This window comes from Dermacentor albipictus, unplaced genomic scaffold (genome assembly GCF_038994185.2).
Source record: "Dermacentor albipictus isolate Rhodes 1998 colony unplaced genomic scaffold, USDA_Dalb.pri_finalv2 scaffold_19, whole genome shotgun sequence".
NCBI classification, from domain to species: Eukaryota; Metazoa; Arthropoda; class Arachnida; order Ixodida; family Ixodidae; genus Dermacentor; species Dermacentor albipictus.
The window spans coordinates 2,907,733-2,927,319 of NW_027225573.1; the positions used below are offsets into that span (position 1 = coordinate 2,907,733).

The 19,587-nt window shown below is 50.4% G+C and overlaps 1 long non-coding RNA gene across 1 annotated transcript; it reads right to left on the minus strand.

Annotated features, from left to right (window-relative positions):
* Positions 1-3,061: 3,061 nt before the first annotated feature.
* On the minus strand, positions 3,062-5,171 carry LOC139052158 (uncharacterized). The gene is made up of 2 exons (XR_011509745.1): positions 4,599-5,171; positions 3,062-3,828 (listed from the first exon to the last, which is right to left on the minus strand). It is a non-coding gene; the product is annotated as an uncharacterized lncRNA (long non-coding RNA).
* Positions 5,172-19,587: the final 14,416 nt, after the last annotated feature.

The window sequence follows — 19,587 nt, forward strand, 5'->3', positions numbered from 1 at the left end:
CGTCGTTGTGGTTGACTCCAGCGGCAAGATTTCCAATAGCGCCTCCATTCGGCCCTCCAGACCCCGGAGTCGCCGAGCAAGCCACGATCGCCCTCGCCCTGCTAGACGGTCGTGGGTCAGAGATTTATGGCGATTCGAAAATGGCAGTTAGGGCTTTTCAAATAGGTTGCATCGCCAAGCAAGCTGCTCATCTTCTTAGCGGCTCAAGTCCATATGCTCTCACGCATAGTTCAATCCCCTGGTTTCCCGCTCACGTAGGGTCGGTAGAGGGTGCTCCCCTGGACCTCAATGAGTGTGCTCACGAGGCTGCGCGTGACCTCACCGACCGCGCTTCCTCTGTAAGGAGCGTCAAGTCCCCTCCTCCTTACGGCCACAGGGACGCTCCCGCTACTCGCAACGAGGTTATTAAATTCTGCGAGATATCTAGAAGGCAGTGGCATAGCCAGACATTTCGTTCGATGGGGGGGAGCTCACTTTGCAGCTCGGCCTCCTCCTTATAGAAATTGTTGTGGGATGAAATACATTAAACAATATTAATAACCAGTCGCATAGCCAGAAATTTCGTTCGCGGAGGTTGGGGGGAGGGGGGTGCTCACTTTGCAGCTCGGCCTCCTCCTTATAGAAATTGTCGAGAGATCAAATACATTAAACAATATTAATAACTGCGTTGCCATTGCCAAAGATGCTGCAAGTGAATTCTTGAACGCTAGGCACTGTCAAGACAAGTAAAATAAGTGTTTTTTCATAAAAGAATAAACTCTTATGTCTAAAAAATTGTGCCTGAAATAACTGATATCAATGCTTTAATGTTTTCTTTGTTTAATAGGTAAAGCAAGTATCACACGAACTGTAGAACTATATCAGTTAGAAACCAGCAAAGCGGTGCATGCCGCTGATATGAAAAACGTGTAAGTCATGAAATGAACAAGTTGAGGCCCCTGATATGAAAAATGTGTAGGTCATGAAATGAACAAGTTGAGGACAAATATTTTAATAAAACTTTCTTAGCCTCCCTGCTTTTCCCTCATTTGCAGCTCTCTCTCTCTCTCTCTCTCTCTGTCATTCAAGAACCTTGTTTACATTTTTTGTACATATGCAACGAGCAGAGAAAAATCTTAATGACGCTGTCCTCTGCTAGAATATATTGCGCAAGAGCAGCTGTCATCAGTCGTGTATTGTAATTGCTCCGAAATTATAGTCGCAACAGAGAGCGCATATAAAAAGCAGGACTTCTGCAAACTATACGAGGGCGAGTCAAATGAAAGTGAGCCAATGCAAATATATGACAAACTGGGTACTTTATTTAAAAGTATTCTCCATGAGCATTTAGACATTTGTCCCACTGACTAACGAGTGGCGTACGTGATTTCTGTCTCGTAAAATGCCTTGGGTTGCTATTTCAAAAAGTCTACCTGTTTCACACGAATCTGGTTGCCTTGAGGTGTTCTTTTGTTTTAAATGCTCCAAAATGTGTAAGTCACAAGGCAACAGCTCTGGGCTGTATGTCAGATGTTGCAGCATTTCCCACTTGAACTTTGCCATTTTTGTATTAACTACATCAGCGACATGGGGACGGGTATACCAAGGTGAACAGCCATCCCTCAGATACAAAGCGCAGCTTTTTAAAGCACCACAGCCAGCCACCTAAATGCACACGGCCATGTACTCGACGAAGAAAGACTTTATAAAGTATAACCGAATTCCCAATCACAAAGTGAGAGGGAATTATGCACAATTACAACTCATACACAAGTTTAAATGTGTATGCCCCAAGGGAATCCAGTTGGCATGTGGCAACATAGGATCACTAAAAGCTGTTACCGCTGAAATTTTCAAATCATTAATAAAGGCACCAAACTATGTTATGCTACTAGCCAACGTACATTCTTCAGCTTACCTATGCCTCCTTTTCCAGCTCTTCCCTACCTCTCCCATACCACTACATTTATATTTCCGCGTCTTTCCATGCGTCTTCACGTATATCACTCTTGAAAAGCAAACGACACAATTATACGAGACCTTCTCAGGTGTTCAATTCTCCCCTCACGCTTCCTTTGCCAATTCTCTTCTTTAATTAAAAACGGGCCCCGACACGTCACAAAGTGCCAAACTTCTGCATGGCGTTTTCGGTGCCTATGCCCCACAGGACCATGCCACTTCTGTATCTGTATATCGTCGCAACGACGCCTAAACCCATCTACTGAGGCCAACATCCCTTTAGGGACCAACCACCGCGTATCCCACCCACCAGCCCCTGTTCTTTCCCAGCGACTCCACGTCGCCAACTTCATCCATTCGAAACTTTTTCCGACACACCAATACTAGGCCACTGAGGCCATTCTTTCAACTCGTGTCCCTTGGGTCGCCCCCGCGCTGATCACTGACCAGACTTTCTAAACCCGCAAACGAACGCCGACTACGGCTTCTGTAGAGTTCTTAGAAGGCATCATATCTTCATCGCCCAACAACTCCCACTCCTCTTTCCCTTTTTCTTCCTCCTTCTTCTCGTCTTTCCTGCCATGAGGGCTAGAAACGCCAAATGACAGCACTGCATTTCTTCTTTACACAGTCTTCATTTACAGCCAGCCACAACCGACGAAAGCAGGTGACGTTACCTTAAGAACCCGTTAAAAGTAATCTACTGAGGATGACAAGGCCGCCATTGACACAGATAGGTCCACCGTTCAGCAACGTTGACCACGTTTGAAACATTGACCAGACTTTCTGGGGCGCTTTATTCCTCTTTATGCAACTTCTCTACCACAGTGAGGCAAAGAGTATTGACAAGGGAAACGATTTGATCGAGTTGGTACATTGTAACTTTATTTATGCACACAGAGCAAGATGAATAAACAAAGAGAAAGCGAGGTGGAGCCGAAGCTCGCAGCTCTATGTCCTTCCTCTGTTCCTTTTTCTTTTCTTTTTTACCTTAATTTATCGAGTAATACGTATATGAAGTGAAGATGTACCACCTCATGCCTTTTATCGTAACAGGTAGGGGTAAATTCCGAGAATGAAAAAGCAATGATTAGCAAGGAAAATTGCAGCCAGTCAACAAACATAGCATTAGGTAAAATTATATTTGCGCAAAGCAGAAAAATACAAGATCTCGCATTAATAAGGACAAAAGTGTGTGCGACTTGCAGCAGGAGTCTACAAGAAAAAAACTACATGAAAAAGCCTGAAGTCACCGACGAGTTGCGTCATTTGCCGATCCCTCGAGCAGCACGACAAGGGCAAAATTGCGAGGGTGCAGTCCAGCTTCCCGGTCAGAGTTGGCAGAACCGATTTTATGGAAGCCTATAACGCTCCAAGCAACAGCCGAGACGCCCTTGTACTGCTTGAAAAGTATGAAAAGTTGTGTGACAATCAGCCCTCCACAGTCAGAATAACGGCGGAGTGCTTGTCCTCACGGAACTGTAAGTCCCCGCGTGTTGAAGATCTCGTAGTGCTCGCCGCGGGCCAGGGCCGTGCGTCGAAGGCAACAACGGCGGACTTCTCGACGCCACACGTGGAGCCAGCCACGCAAAAGCTGTGGGTGTACTCCAAGAAACGCACGTCACCCTTGTGCCAAGACCCACTGTTCGAACAGCGGCTAAGACTGCGCAGTACAGCTACGATGGTCAGGCGGTGGGCGGAGGCTTCGGGAACCCGAGGCTGGTGAAGGCGTCGCCTGGGATGACAATACGCTGCACCAGCGGCCAGCTGCGTCCGGCTGCTGTGAACACCCTCTTGGGTGCGGAAGCTGGGGCGAAGAGCGACGCCGTGGCTGCACCAACCGATTCACGGCCAGAATGACAAGGGCTGCCTCTTCTGTGCTGCTTACCGCTGTAATAAAAACACTTCAGATTAAATTGGGAGCTTTTGCATCAAGATTACAGCGTAACTTATTTGTTCTCTTCTACATTGTTTTTCAACCCACTAATAAATTTTAACAACAAATGCGTAAATACCTCAAAAGTAACAAGTAAAAAAATCATTGCTCTGTTTACTTTTGTTAGTTACCGACCAATGGAAGTGTTCGTATAACATATGTTGCGCTTTTGGCACTTCGGCGTATATTCAGAAATTTGCCATTACGCTTCAACTGCCGTGAAGCAGATATACCAGCCAATCATTATTATGTTTGGGTTTTATTACCGAAGGCAACCGGCCAATGGCAAAGAGCCACTTACAAACAAGAAGCATGCATCTTACAATCATAACAGCCAAGACGATAAGGCTACCACAAAAAAAAAGGAAAATAAAACACTCGCAAGTGACGCAGGTATTCTTTGGTGTGTTATTTTCTTTTTCTTTGCGGCGCCTGAAATGTGACTAAGTAAGCGACAGCTTGCCCAGGGAAAAGCTCCAAATGTCTACGCACCAAATGTACAGAGCACACGCAGGTTTCTGCTACAATTACCACTAAGTCGAAACAAGTATTCGAAATGCCGCTGAAATATCACTATCGCGGCGAATTCTGCGGGCCTCGATGTGCGGTGCCACCGAGAAGAGCGCCACTTCTCGACAGAGCACTGCATCTGCAGGCTACCTTTTCAACGTTCTCTTTGAGAAAGACTTTCGTTTCGCTTTACAGAACACGCGCGAATACTCACCTGTCGGCTGTTCCGTCGAGGAAGGCGCGTGGGCAACTCTCCCCGGACCAAAGGAACGCCGACGCCTGAGAGCGGCCAGTAGGAAAAGTCCCGGGAGGCGCGCCGTGTATCGCGCGCCCACAAGGAGGTTGAGACCGAGCGTAGCCCTGTGCGCACGCTGTTGCCGATCGCTGAGCGACGCCGCACCTGTCGTCTGGCTGAGCTGCGTGGGGAAATCCGCGGCCAGTCGTGGCTCCATCCTTGTTCGTAGCCGGGGCATCAGGTTGCGGACGTTGCTTCATGACCGACACGAGGCGTCGCTACCGCACAGCTCGGCGGTAAAGCAGGCCTTGGCGTGGGCGCGTCCTAAAATCTAGCCGTATTTTCTTTTAGATTACGCACTGCGGAACCAAGAAACTATATAGTCGCTGGCAGACAGTAGCAATGCGCGTGCAAAATGGCCGAGGGCGCGCAGTGCACGAGACAGCTGCCTGCTGCGTTCTTAATTTTCTTCTACTCACGTGCGTCGATCGCATACCAGAAAATATCTTGCGAAGATCGATGCCTCTAATGCAGAGGACAAGATGTAAGCAATAAAGTACTGGTGACAGCCTGCATTGAAGTTTGTGGTTTATTAAAATTAACTTTGTAACTGACGAGATACTAAATACTTTTATTGTTCTTTCTTTTTCATCGTGTCCAAGTTGATACTAAAATAAATAAAAGGAAGTTTCCCCCAAAACTTAAGCTTTCCATGCAGAAACTAGCTAATGAAAGCAGCGGCGCACCCTTTTTTAGCGTTGTACTAGTGATAAAATTGAACAAAAGAATTATCTGTACGCTTCAAATACAACAACGCGTTAGATTTTGAACTTTTGAAAGCAAAAGCGCCCTTGTGCCAAATGTAGCGCCATGTTTACCACCGCGCGTCCTCACATGTAGCATCATCATCAGCGTCGTGCACGTTCACAAGGGGCTCGTGTCGTGAGGAGGAAAAGAACGCTCCCTCTCGCTCTCGACGGGGCTGGCCGCCACAGCCACCGTTCCGCTGGGCCTTCGCCTTCCAATAGAAATGTAGGGAGAACGGCAGGGCTCTTCAGTCGCCATCGTGTCCTTCTCCTATACCGGCAGTATGTGAACGGGACTACGTTCCTGCCAAAAATTGGCAATGTGAGACAAACTTTTGGGGGCAAAGGCATTCAAAAAATTCGTCTTTGATGTATGTTCTCGATATTTGCATACAAAGGTGATCTTCCCGTTTATCGCACTCCATGCTTTTTTGTCAATAACGGGGATCAAAACAAAGCTTTAGTCGTCCGGTGTCGTCGAAATGTGAATTTGGTACGCTTAAAGAAATGTTAATTACGCGCTGGAGCCTATCCGCCACCAAAGCCGGCCTGAGGGCATTTTAGACCGCAGCTCTTAGGCGAACGTTCCTGCGGTGAGCGTCGGCGCTGTCCATCCTAATGAAGCGAACGAGCACTGCGAAGGATGAAATCGAACGCAGAGCGCCGGTGAAGATGAAAAACGGCGATAGCGAAAAGAGTGCGAGGAGGAAAGCGGAGCAGGAGATAGGACCTTCTCTAGAGGGTGTTGGATAGGAGCGGAACCACGAGGGGGGGAGGAGGAGGGTGTGGCGAAAGCGTGAGAAGAAAAGCGCAGTGCTGAGCAAGACGGGCTCTTCGGCGCGATGGCTACGACGAAATACGACATCCACTTTTTTATTACGATATTTTCTTTATCGCTATACCTTTTCCGACTTTTCGCGATTAAGCGTAGCTGGGGCATGCCCGGCGATACGATTTTGTTTTATGCTTTAGCCCCTTTTAGATCTGGGGTGGCCGCCTTCTTTTTAGCCTACTTACACAGACCGCCAGAACCTAGCCTATAACAGCTCCGCTGTAAAAACTAAAACTCGAGTAGAGGCTGCTTAGTATGGATTGAAGTGCGACGTCACGGGCTCCATAGGCAAACCACGTAACCTTATCTCCGTTCCCTTCTACCCCCGTGCATTGGGTAGGCCGCATGCGGTGTGGAGTGCGGAAGAACAGCGCGCCTACAAAGAACACTGTCGTGAACAGAAGCGCGAATGTGAGCGGCGATGGCGGGTGGAATGTAATACGGACGAAGGTCGTGCCGCAAAAGCGAAGCGTATGCAGCTTTGGTTGGATCACCCCTGCAGACTCCACTCCCATCGTAAATGCAAGTCTCTCGGCAATAGGGAAAGTATTTCGGGGCGTTTCTCGTGGAAATGTTCGGCATTCAATGTTACACGAACGTCACTGTACCCACGACGCACCATGGGTCTTGTGTTGTTGTGAAGTTGGTATTCACAAGTCCTGTGAGGTCAATCTCACCGCTGCCTACAACTGTTGTGAATTCGGGGGTACGTGGGGCCAATGAAGGTTGCATTGGTCGGTACCCTGCCAGGGGCCGGAAGAAAGAGAGTTTCCGAGCGACGTTGAAGAGAATGAAGAAAATATTACGTTGAAAAAAAAAGTACATGATCAAGTTTTACAACATGGTTTCATCTATAGGAGAACATTGTTGTAGCCCCTCTGCATGTCCGAGCGTCTTTCCCTCTGCACGCCCGAGTGTCTCCCTATGCATGTCCGAGCTCTTCCCCCTTCACAGCCATCCGGATCCCCTTTTTACGCCCTTTTCTTCAATCCTTCCTTGCTGAGGGTCGCTGGCCAATCACAACGCCGAATCCTTAACGACCTCCATCGCCCCTCACTGGTCGTCAGCGTGCTGCTCGGGTGCTGTCCTCGATGTGCTGCTCGCGGAGCTCATGTCCTCGATGTGCTACTCGTGGACGTGGTGCGCCTGTCTCCAACGTGTCGCAATAAAAGGCAACCACCTGTCGTCGATGCCTTCCCCCAGGAAGGACCCTTTTATCTATAACTGGCCACGTCGTGACGGTCAGGAGGTTGACGTTACTGTCTTGGCGTGGAGTGAATTATGAGGCATGAACGTCAACCGTGACAAGTGCGTGTTCCACAGCACCCCTTACCTTCTGTCTAACAATAACCCCACTAGTTATTAACTCGCACTAAAGCACAACTTACGTACTTGCGCAACTTGCGCGTGACCTTCCAAATTGTATGCAACGCTGACGCTGCTTGCCTTACACTCGTCGTCACGTAAACGTTCCACTTAAAATTGTGGATCAAACCGTAATCGAAAATGCTAAAAGGCAACGAATCTGGCATTCGTTACGCTTCTCACATGTTCAAAGTGCCACTAAGCTGAGTACGAAAGGACTACAAAAGAAGAAAACCACTTTGCAACATGTCTTCCCTATTTGAACCCTTTTAGACGAACTAGAGAGGGTCGCGCTTTCCGAGGCTCTCTCGCAGAGTGCGGTCGCGAAGAAAAGCCGCTAGTTTGCCTGATGTACTTCGTAGCTGTGACTTTGGAACAGCCTCCGCGTACTAGGAGAGGGCTACATTCACAGACCCGCGCGCGCATTGTAGGTGCTACGCAGTTGCCATTGTTTGCCCCACCCCCCGCGAGTGACCGGCTATTGCAGCTGCCTACAGAACACTTCCCTTTGTCCTTATATATATGCTTGCCACGAGACAACCCCAATGTGGATAGGCCACGGTTACTACGTCTGAATGTTCGCGAAACTCTCCTTTTAGCGACGCGCGACCCACCTATCCCCGATTTCTGCAAACGCCTAAGCTTGCGATTCACCGTCCTTCGCTTTTTCAGTCTTTTGCTGGATGCTTACCTTCGTGCCTTTGCCTCTGCCGCCTTGGCGCTTCGCACGTTTGATTCCCGACTCGTCGACCGCGTCCGCCTTTCTCCTCTTGTGCCTACGCCTTCACTTCACCATCTGTTCTGACCTCTCCGAAAAGCCATAGAAGACATTTTCCGGCAGGCCGGCCGAACTTGCCGCCTCCGTACATACTTGGCCTAACGGGCACTTCATATCTTGTGCGTGAAATCCGCCGCTGTCTACTGCCTTCTCATCGCTTCCGCCTACAGACACGTCTTAGTCGTTACTGCATGCAGCTGCCTCGGGAATCGTTCCATGGTCGCCTGAACGCTGCTCAATAGGGGACACGCCTGCCAGACTCTGAGTCTCCTCCGATGTTTTTGCCCTGAACGCTCCCATACTGGGGAAGGGTTCTCATTCTGTCAGCATTTGCTCTGACCTCTTCGAAGAGCAGTAGCTGACTAGCTCTGCTTCAGGTTCGTCTCACTCCTTTCCTGATGCGTGTCCGGGGAATTTGAAGTATCTGGTTTAACATTCCTATGGAAAGCCTTGTTACTGTTTTGCTTCCAGGCACCATATCGCGCTTTGTCGCTTCTACAGAAACTTTGGCGCGACCAGCTATCCTCGGTGAATTGTGCCACTTTCTCTTTTTCGAAGTGAGCGTGTAATTGCAGACCGAAGTGTCTGAACAAATCCTTCTTAGCTCTATCGTAGTCTGCCGCTTTCTCTTCGGATAAGCCGTTCATGAAGCACATAGCTATACTCGATGGGATTAGCACTGGTAATCTCTCGGTCCACAAGTCCCGGCTGACATCCTCTTTCTCACACACTTTCAAATCCGAAGAGAAAATTGACTATATCCTCATCTGCCTCGAAAGAGTGGAGCTGGCGTCGCGTTATCTGCCATCGAAGTATCGACATTTGCGCTAAAGCTCTGCCACGCTAAAAGCGTCCCGTTGCGCGGCTTCCTGCTCGTGCCTCTCCTACTCCTATGCTTCTCGTTTGCGCCTACCCATGTTCTCGTTTGCGCCTACCCATGTTCCATTGTCAAACCCATAGTTGACAATGGAACACCAAAGACAACGACGCTGCATAGGAAGCCTTTTTACTAACAACAATACATAGAATGTACACGCCAACATCCCAGACATTGCAAAGAAGGTATCTTTAAAGGTCAAGTAACACGAGTACGTCGCATTTTCCCTGAAGAAGACTCGATCACTATGAGGAAACCTCATCAAACAGAAACCACACGAACAATGTCCTCCAAAAAGCCCACACCGACGCAACAAATCTTGAGCGAGCTTAGGTCGTAACCACGGCCTTAAAGGGACCCTCACCAGGTCTGGCCATTTTGAGCTGACAAGCCCAGAGCATACATTGCGCGATAACAATCGTGTCTGCAAAGTATTACATCGCTACGCGCCTCGGAAAGATTTGAAATTTCAAACCGAACGCCATTTTCCCTTCTCCTCGTGGTCTCCACGCTCCAAACGAAACGGTGACGTAGTCGTGCCCTGCGCCTACGCAGTCGTGGCCGAAGTGTGACGTCGCTCGTGGTGACACGTGACTTCGAGAGTTATTCAAGAAAATATCTGTTATCTGTGCCATCTGTTGCTTGAATTAACGAATTGAAGTTTAGAGAAATTATAAAACAGACAAAGGGAATGTCCGCGTGTTTTTCGTTTTAGTGCGCACCGAAGCAAGAGAGATGTACTTCCGCTTCGTGTGCTTCTTCCCACGGTCGTGCGATGACGTGCGCAGGTACGCGAACTATGCCATTTTCTATCGTGTTGCAGTGCGTGATCGTGCTCTGCGATCTGCTTGTTCGGCCTCAGTATTCGTGTAGCACTGAATTATACGGCTAGTGATGTTTGCTTGTGCACAGCGCGCAAAATCGTGCGCGGCGCGAACGAGACAACAGCTCGCGCGCGACGCCGTCGGCGGAGGTGCTTCGCGCCGAAAAAGAGAAAGGGAGTAGCAAAAAAACATAATAATAAATAAAGCGAGGCCTTTGACGTATGCGTCACGATATCCTCGAGGTCCGGTATGGGAGAACACAGGGAAGGAATTTCGCCTGCGTCGGGGCTAGACGGGGCGAGTGGAGAGAGCGTCTTGCTTTGCAGAGGAGCCCGCCTGCTGAAATCAAGGTTCGCGGCACTGAAATATTCCTATCTCGGCTATTAATGAGCCAATGTGAAAAAAATTTGCGGCAGAACGCTCGCTAGAGGACAAGTAACAACTTCCAGCGTGTAAGCAGGATCAGCCATGGGGCCTCGTGAGGGGCCGTTTACGATCACAAGAACAACAACGCCTCTTCTTGCCACTAAATTCTCAAAAGCATCCCAAAAGTGAACAACATCCTTAATGAATACCAGCAACTAGAAATTTTCCGCCTCACCCAGAGTAGCCTCCAGATACGACATTCATTTCGAGGGCAATCTTGTACGTGATAAACTAAGGACAAAGACAAAGCCAACATGTGGTCCCTCTAGCCGCCCCGGGCGCTCTAGTTGAAACATGTACAATCTTCTACTACAGTAAAATGTGCAGTGTCCGATAACTTTCCCAAGGTAAGCCGAACTTCCCCCTGCACGTCAAGCAACGTAGTCTACTGGTTAGATTGCGCCACTTGTAGCCGACGATACAGAGGTGAGACTCGACAACAAGTTCATACCAGCCTGAACGGCAATCGCTCACATACAAAGCTCAGTTTACCTAAAGCAGTACAGCCAGCGATTTAACATAACACACCCATATATTTGACGAAGCAATGCTTTAAATAGTGCAACCAAACTTCCATGCACCAAGTGCGACGGAATTATCCAGAATTATAACGCATACACAATAATAAATGCCCATGCCATAAGGGAATTAAGTTAGCACGTGGAAACAAATCATTAAAAGCTGTTACGTACCTCTGAAGTTTTCATATCATTAATAAAGACGCAAAAATATGTTACGCCACCAGCCAACCTAGATTCTTAGGCTTACCTACGTCTCCTCTTCCTGCTCTTCCCTAGGTCTCCTATACCACTCAATCAAAACTTCTCGTGTCTTCCCACATGTGTGCGCATATATCACTCTTGAAAAACAAAATGACAAAATTATGCTAGACCTTCCCGCATGTTCAGTTCTCCCTTCACACATGTTTTGCCTTTTCTCTTTATTTTCTTCTTTAAATTGAAAAAGAGACCCCGACACGTATAGCAATGTGCTAAACTTGAGCATGGCTTCTTCGATGCCTGTGCGCTACAGGAGCATGCCACTTCTGTATATCGTCGCAACGACGCCTAAGCCCATCTATACTGAGGCCAGCATCCGCTTAAGGACCAACCCGCTCCCTTCCACCGCGTATCTGCCCCCCAGCCTCTTCCCCCCCGCCCCTTCGTCTTTCCCAGAGACTCGACGTCGATATCTTAATTCATTCAAAACTTTTCCGGCGCAATGCTACTGGGCCGCTCAGGCCATTCTTTCAACTCATGTCCCTTGGGTCCCATCCGCGCTGACAGGCTGACCGGACCTTATAAACCCGCAAACGCACGCCGCCTACGACGCCCACGGTCTCTGTACAGTTCTTTGAAGGCATCCTATTAACTTCTTCGTCCGGCGACTCCCCTTCCTTTTTCCTTCTTTTGCTTCCTCCTTCCCCCTTCCTTGCACTCACGCCCTCGTCTAAATTACCTGCGACGACGGCTAGAAACGCCAAATGACAGCACTCGTTTTATTCTTTACAGTCTCTACCTTTACAACCAGCCGCAGGTGCAATCACCTTAAAGGGAAGCTGAAACACTTTTCAAAAAAAATGAGTTCTCTGCGGCATTCTACAGTTTTGAGTCCCCTGAACACGAATATCTGGTTCAAAAAGGGCGGAAACAAACGCAAGCGGCTGTTTTTTCAAGAAAACGCGCACCAGCGCCTCAGGGCATCGCGCGAACGCCGCTGTTGCCCGTGATTGGTCGGGGCCGCTGTGACGTCATTCGCGGCAGTCGCCGGTCGGCGCCGCCGTTTCAGAGCGTAACGAGCGTAGCACGCTGTTCTGTTCTGGCTTCATAGCTGAGTTGCAAGCATTATGGAACGTTCTCGCTGTCTCTGACAGCTTGTATTTTCGCCGTACATGTTCGAACCGACAGCCGATACGGAAAACGATGACGGCAACGGCGGCAATGACGGTGTTGAGTGTGCCAACAGCGAGAGCGATGTGTGCACCTTCTCGCGCGTTGGAAATCTTAGCTGGTACGGATGTCTTTTTTTTCCATGTAGCTGCACGTTCCAATGACGGGAGACAAAATGCGCTATAGTGTCACTGGGAACTTGCTGCTGGAAGTATGCCGAAGCACTAACTTCTTATTAGATTGTAAACACGGGTGCAATTCCGCGATGTCAAGCACCTTGCCGCTGCTTGTCTAAAGTCCCGTGTTTTTTTAGTGTTGATACACGATCGCGAACAGAAGTGCCGCGTTTCAAAGCGCGCACATGCAGTGCTGCGAGGTGCAGTCATGGAAGTAGCTTATCATACACATCCAGAGATGGCCAGAGGTATCATATGTGCAATATTCATACTATGGTTCGACGACTTAGCGATTGTGGCTCGATCAAGAATCGGTATGCGTGCTCCATGCTAATGTTGACATAAAGATATTAGGCAGTTTTAGCACCGCCTTGTAGTAAACACGATAACTGCAACTGTACGTCGAACGTCACTAGGCAAACCTATACTCCATTACATACCTCAGGTGCAACGCTGTGGAAGCTACGCACGAAGTCCGGTCACCAAAATTGACTGCTGCGCTCGTTTCCGTCTATGGTTCGCAGCGTGCCAGCGGCGTTTGCTCGCGCGAGCTTGCACGTGAAGCTGCCCCGACGGGCTGTAATTAAAAAATGCCGAAAAGAAAATTGATTTAAAAGAACGTGTTAGCAGCCGTATAAGTACACGGATTGTTTCTATGGGTAAATTCTTTTTTTTCATTCATAACTGAGCTTATATATGGAAAATTTGCTAAAAAATTGAGTCAAGAAACACCGAACTTTTTCTAAGCGCGAACGCAGCCACTGCAAGAAGTATCCCAAGCCTCCACAGCGTTGCACCTGATGTATGAAACGGAGTATAACAACGCTAGCAACAACGCGTTTCCGCATTTGTCGCACGGCTATCCGGCTATCACGGAAATGGTCCGAGCACAGCACAGTTGATTTTGTCGGTACGAAATTATCTCTCCTCACCGCACGGACCCACCGCGCTGCAAGCTTCTTGTCCTTCGGGAACCTGTGAAACACCACATCGCCTCGCCCGCCTGTGTTCGCGCAGCCGAATGCTGCACAGAACGAGGGCATGTTGGGCGCCCTTGGCTGTAGGCACTCACGCAGCACAGAAGGAAAGAACAGATTACGAAAATCGCAAAAGAAAACAAACGTGAGCGGCGGCGGCAGATCTCTCGTAGCGTCGTTCAGTAAAGCGCAGGACGGAAAGAGGCATGCCAGCACATGCCAGCATGCCGGTACCGCAGCTCGGTCCCCGCGAATGACGTCACTCTCGCCGGTTCTCTCCTCTGGCAACCACCTCACCTGGCGCTCCGGGAAGCGATGGGGGCGTGTCCGCGTGGGTGATTTAGAAAGCGATTTCCGCCCCTTATATTAACAAAACGAAAAAAAATTTCGGAACCGTAAGTTATTAGGTCTGTTCTTCCCAATCCCAGCAATTCATGGCAATTGAAAACCATTTCAGCTTCCCTTTAATAACCCGTTGAAACTAATCCACCGAGGTTGACAAGGCCACCTTTGACAGAGACAGGTCCACCGTTGACCACCGTTGAAACGTCGACCATCATTTCTGGGGCACCTCATTCCTCTTTGTGTAACGCGGCGTACTGCGGAAACTTTGGCACGTGCAGCTATCCTCGGCGAATTCTTCCACTCTCTTGACTTGTTGGCCTTCGAATTCGGCGTGTAATTGCAGACCGAAGTGTCTGAACAAAGCCTTCTTGGCCCTATCGTATAGTCTCTCGCCTTCTCTTCGGATAAGCAGTTCATGAATTACTTAGCGACATACAACGGGATTAGCGCTGGTAATATCTCGGTCCACCACTCCCAGCAAACACCCTCTTTCTCACACACATTTTGAAAACCGGCGAGGGAATGAACCATTTTGTGGAGTGTATAAGCGCCTCATTCCTCTTTGGTTGTCGCGGCGTACTGCGGAAACTTTGGCACGTGCAGCTATCCTCGGCGAATTCTTCCACTCTCTTGACTTGTTGGCCTTCGAATTCGGCGTGTAATTGCAGACCGAAGTGTCTGAACAAAGCCTTCTTGGCCCTATCGTATAGTCTCTCGCCTTCTCTTCGGATAAGCAGTTCATGAATTACTTAGCGACATACAACGGGATTAGCGCTGGTAATATCTCGGTCCACCACTCCCAGCAAACACCCTCTTTCTCACACACATTTTGAAAACCGGCGAGGGAATGAACCATTTTGTGGAGTGTATAAGCGCCTCATTCCTCTTTGGTTGTCGCGGCGTACTGCGGAAACTTTGGCACGTGCAGCTATCCTCGGCGAATTCTTCCACTCTCTTGACTTGTTGGCCTTCGAATTCGGCGTGTAATTGCAGACCGAAGTGTCTGAACAAAGCCTTCTTGGCCCTATCGTATAGTCTCTCGCCTTCTCTTCGGATAAGCAGTTCATGAATTACTTAGCGACATACAACGGGATTAGCGCTGGTAATATCTCGGTCCACCACTCCCAGCAAACACCCTCTTTCTCACACACATTTTGAAAACCGGCGAGGGAATGAACCATTTTGTGGAGTGTATAAGCGTGGAGCTGGCGTCGCGCTATCTTCCATGTAATGGCGTTTCTCACTGGTCGATCTGGAGCGGCCACCGAAATCCTCGAGCGAGCGCTCGTGTTTCACAAATCGGAATCGGCCAGCGGAGCGAAAAAACGCTCCGCGGGGGATCACACAGGAAGTCTGCGTACACGTCGCACAAACCGCTTCAGGAACCGTGCCCCACTTCCGCTCTGTACGTTTCCACGGCAACCAAACTCGCCGTCCCTCGTGCGTAATTTGGCCGCGGCAGTCGCAGAGTCCGTCATTTCCACGTCGCGCCCGCAAGGATTGTGCATGGACAACGTGCATAGAAGGCTTCGTGCAGCACCTGCGTCACCTCGTAATCGCTGTAGTCCGAGCTCTCATCGCTAAACGCGAGCTCTGCAGCAGCACCGACGGCAGCCATGTTGCGAAGCAACACAATGTTATGCGTACGGTGCGTACCAACCGGGTACCGATTTCGCTTGAAGACGACAGTGACGCGAGCTATTTCCTCCCGAATGCGCGCCCCGGCGGCGGAGCAAGTGCGACCGATCCGGCGCGGAGCGAGTTGATCCGAAACGACCAGTGGAGTAGTAGTAGTAGAAAACATTTATTCACAAAAGAGGAAAGAACTACGGAGAAAAAAAGAAATGTACAGTGAGTGGAGTCTTCATTTCAAAACTCCAGTGGCCTTGGCTGCTGCTCTCGCCTGGATTACCAGTCCGCGCTGGGTCTCTAGGTCTGAGCTGGACAGGGTGGCCTCCCATTGCTCCTCCGGTTGTTGTGTTTGTATGTCTGGCGGTTTGGGGCCCGTACACCCCCACGTGACGTGGTAGGCAGTGGGCTGTTCGTTACACCAGGGGCATGCGTCTTTGTAGTGTTCTGAGAAGAAGCTGTATTTGTGTAAGTTGGGGAAAGTCTTGGTCTGGAGCTGTCTCCAATCCCGCGCTTCCTGTGCGTTTAGCCCCTTGTGTGGTGGGGGGTAAAGCTGTCGTTGTTTACGCAGATATTGAAGTCTCGCGCCGTAAGCCGCGGGGACGGGGAGGGTGGAATCGAGGATTGTGGCCGCTCGGTTTTTGTGACCTCGAGCTAGCCTGTCCGCGACCTCGTTACCCTCCAGCCCCGAGTGCCCCGGGGCCCACGTAATCTGGTGTTTGAGTGATGAATTTGTATCCAATGGATTAGTCGTGAATCTAGCTAATTTTTGAGGTATTCTGCCTGCTAGAAGGAGCCGACATGCCGCTTGGGAGTCGGTTACTACTTGTAGTTCTCGGTTGGTCGCGTCCCCGTATTGAACAGCCAGCACGATCGCCGCCGCTTCCGCTTCCGTAACCATACAGTGCGGAATGGAGATACTGGAGACTTCTGTGTAAGTAGAGTCCACCACCACGGCTGCTGCTGCGTTCGATGCACCCTGATAGAGGGAAGCGTCAACGTAGACCGTCTTCGGGCTTCGTCCCGCTGTGCGTTTGAGGTAGTCTACTCGGGCGTTTCTTCTGCCTTCATTGTGAGTTTGAGACATGTTTTTTGGGAGCGGGTCCACGTGTACTCTGGCCCGGTACCGTGGAGGAATGTTCGTGGTCGACTGGATGGTGTCAATGTCCGCCGGGTAGCCGATGCGCTTGAGGATGTGTCGGCCTGTCGCTGTGGAGAGCAGGCGTTCTCTCTGGGACAGGAGGACCGCCTCTTGAATTTCCTCGAACGTGTTGTGTAGTCCCAGAGCTTCCAAGCTAACATTGGATGTATACGGTGGGAGACCAAGGGCATTCTTGTAGGCTACACGTATCATCGCATTGACTTTGTTTAGGTCTGCTCGGAGCAGGGTGAGGTATGGGAGCCCGTAGGAGAGGCGGCTGATGACCAGCGCCTGCACCAGACGGATCGTGTCCTCCTCCCGCATGCCTTTTCTGTTTCTGGCCACCCGGCGGATCACCTTAGAGATCTGCTGCGTTGTCGTTTTGAGCAGTTGGATTGTGTGGTTGGCCTTTCCGTCGCTCTGCAACCAGAGACCCAGGATCCGGATGACTGGCATTTCCCGGATGGGAGCCCCGTGTAGGAGGATGCTCAGGTTGCCTGGTGATTTGTAGTTGTGTCCCTGTATGCGGATAACTTCGGATTTGTCGGGCGAGCAGCAGAGCCCGCATCGAATGGCCTCGGTTTCGACGTAGTTTGCTGCCGCTTGGAGCGTGTCTTCCTTCTCGGCTAGGGAGCCGGTGTTTGTCCAGATCGTAATGTCGTCCGCATACAGGATGTATCCAATGTTCGGAACCTGTTGCAGAGCCCTTGCGACTCCGATCATGGCGATGTTAAATAGGAGCGGGGAGATGATCGATCCTTGTGGCGTGCCCTTGTTGGGCATGTCTTGAGGGTCCGATCTCGTGTCACCCATTCCTATTGTTGCCGTTCGGCTGGATAGAAAGTTCTTGATATATTGGAAGGTGCGCTTGCCGCAGTTGAGGTTGCTGAGCTCCGAGAGAATGGCCTCGTGAGACACGTTATCAAACGCACTTTTGAGATCCAGCGCCATAATGATGTGTTCGCCACCCCTCGGGATGTTGGAGAGAACCTCTTCCTTCAGGAGAAGGAAGGCGTCTTGCGTCGACAAGCCCGACCGGAAGCCAATCATGGAGGGATGAAAAAGATTGTTGTCTTCTATGTAGTGTTGGAGGCGCGTCTGGACGACTCGCTCGTAGAGCTTGCCCAGGCACGATGTGAGAGATATAGGTCGTAGTGCTTCGATCACCGGCTTCTTGCCCGGTTTCGGAATTACTATGATCTCCGAGTGTTTCCACTCGGGGGGAATTTCATTCTTCTCCCAGAGCGAGTCATTGAGGTACTTGGTGAGGTCCCTGATCTGTGCCTTGCTCAGGTTGCGGATCATGGCGTTGGTAATTCTGTCTACTCCCGTCGCCGTGTTTCGGGTGCACGATCGGACGGCGGCATACACCTCGGCCGCTGAGATGGGAGCGTCGAGTGCAGGATTTTCCTTGCCCTGGTAGGTCGCCGAGCACGGTGGGGCGGTACTAGTGCCGATGTATTTGTCCCTTAGAGCCTGAAGCAGTGCTGCGTCGTCTCCCGGGAAGAGGTGAGCAATGCGCTTCAGGGTGCGTGTAGATTGTGATTTTGATTTAGAGGGGTCGATGAGGTTCCGCAGAATTGCCCAGGTACGGGAAGTTCCCAGCGTTCCCCGCAGTGACTCGCAGAACTGTTGCCAATTTTGCTGTGCTAGATTGGTGGCGTATGTTTGAGCTTCCTCCGTGAGCTGTGCAATCCGCAGGCGGAGGGGTTTGTTTAGGCGTTGCCTTTTCCATCTTCCCACGAGCCGGCCGCGCTTCTGCCATAGCTTGAGTAGGTGGCGGTCTACTTCTGGGGCTTCCGGTGTGCGGTGTATTGTTTCTGTTGCTGTTCTGTATGCTTGCCTGATGCCTTCGCTCCAGGCGTGAATAGACTGAATGGGACCTGACGGGAAGGGTGCATTGCGGAATTTGGGCCAGTCTGTGATATGGGCGGTGCCCAGACCCCTTCTAATTTTGGATGATGATATGGACGTGCTGAGTATGCAGTGGTCGCTGCCCAGCGTTTCGCCTAGGTTCGTCCACGTGGTGTCGGCGACATCCTTCGTTAGGGTGAGGTCGGGGCAGGAGTCACGGGTGACACGTTGCCTTCCCTAGTCGGATATAAAGGGTCGGTGAGGAGTTCCAGTCCGAGGGTTTCTATTGCTCGTGCGACTGCCACTCCTCTTGCTGAGTTTGACTGATACCCCCAGTCATGGTGGGGGGAATTGAAATCCCCAACTACGATGAGCTGGTTAGCTTGCGCCAGTCGATTGGCTTCGGAAAGGAGGTTGGTGAAATCGGCCTTTGCTGGTTTTGGTGGCTTATACGTGTTAACCACGAACGTGCTCTTCCGGCCCCGTTTATTGGGCACTATCTCTATGGCTAAGTGCTCAATGTCCGGTTCCGATAAAGAGTGCTCGATGACAGTGATGTCTTTTGCGACGAGGATTGCAACCGTCGCCATGTGGGGTTGGTGGATTGTGTAGTAGCCGGCTAGCGTTGGGGTTCTTTCGGCTCCTATCTCTTGCAGGCAGATAAGGTCAGGTCTTATGGGGGTGGTGCAGAGGTATTGCTTAAGGAGTCCTTGTTTTCGTCTGAAACCTCTGCAGTTCCACTGCCATATTTCTATGTGTTCGGTGTTGTTTGGCTTATGGTTTGGGGCCATATTGGGCGGCTAGGTGGGCTGGCGGGCCGGCATCGCTCCCAATGGAACTGGCACGGCTGCGATTGCGGGAGGGACCTTGCTCGCGTGACGAGGCGTGTTTGCGGCTTTGAGTCTGGAGCGCCTGAATTGAAATTGAGTGTGAGTTCTGTGCAGCAGTTACCTGCGCGAGGTTGCCCGCTATGGTTTCGATTTTAGCTTGAAGCACGCTGAATAGTTGGGTGACATTTTCGGTGAGGGAGCTGACTACTCTCTTCTCCA